The sequence below is a fragment of the Haematobia irritans genome, chromosome 2, assembly GCF_050003625.1.
Source record: "Haematobia irritans isolate KBUSLIRL chromosome 2, ASM5000362v1, whole genome shotgun sequence".
NCBI classification, from domain to species: Eukaryota; Metazoa; Arthropoda; class Insecta; order Diptera; family Muscidae; genus Haematobia; species Haematobia irritans.
Window position 1 is genome coordinate 83718069 of NC_134398.1, and position 1454 is coordinate 83719522.

Below are 1454 nucleotides of genomic sequence, written 5' to 3' on the forward strand. Positions count from 1 at the left end.
TTTTCCCTTGCCACCGTCAAATCATCGATTTGAGTGCAGTTGGCTGGGTTTATTTTGATTCTTTTTTTCATTCGTTTTGTTTTGTTATTGTTGTTTTTTCCTTTAATCATTGTTGTTGTTTTTGATTTCAGTTTAAAACCATGCATTCACTAAACTACAAGTGTAGATTAACCAACAGAGGAAAAGAATGTTTGTCAAATTTATTTGGGCAAAGCCCTATAGACTGCAAGATGGTTGGATGGACGCACCTTTCGGAATTACCACATTCCTCATCAGCATCCTCTACTTGCAGCAAAACTATCAACCAATTATCAGAATAAATGCAGGCAGTTCATTAAACCCAACAATGAACCACACTTGAACCTTCCGAAAAAAAAATTTTACATAATAGCCGGCTTATGCCGAAATAAATTCGTACAAACATATGTCTTTTCCTTTGCCTCCGTCAAATCATCGATTTGAGTGCAGTTGGTTGGGTTTATTCGTACAAACATATGTTTGTACGAATTTATTTCGGCATAAGCCAAAACTTGAACAAACCCAAACTTGAACCTTCCGAAAAAAGGTTTTACATGATAGCCGGCTTATGCCGAAATAAATTCGTACAAACATATCTCTTTTCCTTTTGCCACCGTCAAATCATCGATTTGAGTGCAAATAAACATTATTTTCCTCTGTTGTTTAAGCTATACTTGTAGTTTCGTCAATGCATGGTTTTAAGCTGAAATCAAAAACAACAGCAATGATTAAAGGAAGAAGCAACAATAATAAAACAAAACGAATGAAAAAAAGAGGAAGCACGCTCAAAATAAACCCAGCCAACTGCACTCAAGTCGATGATTTGACGGTGGCAAAGGAAAAGAGATATTTATTTATTCAGCTATGGTACGCCAGATTGAAGATAAATTCAATAATACAATGTTTATAATTACGTTAAAGTTAAAAAAAAAATTAGGAACCAGAAAAAAATAAGTAAGGATTAAAATGTGACAATTACAACCAAAAAAAGAAGTTGAGAAGAAAAAAACTGGTGTACGTTGGCATAATAACGGAACAGTCACAAGCAGGAACAAAACAAGTAAGTAAAGTCTAAAGTCGGGCGGGGCCGACTGTATTATACCCTTCACCCCTATGTAGGCCAAAATTTGTGTTACCATCTCAACTACTTCACATTTGTTGGAAGCTATATAAAGGAGACAATTTTTTTACTTCTACAAAATCTCTAGAATTAAAATTTAAATCGGACGGAAGATATATATGGGAGCCATATCTAACCGATTTCAACCAAATTTGGCACAATTACCAATACTACTAAACGTACTCCTTGTGCTAAATTTAAAGCAAATCACAGCAAAACCCTGGATTTTGACGCCATATAAGTTCAAATCGGACGAAAGGTATATAAGGTAGCTATATCTAAATCTGAATCGATTTTGACCATATTTAGCACATAC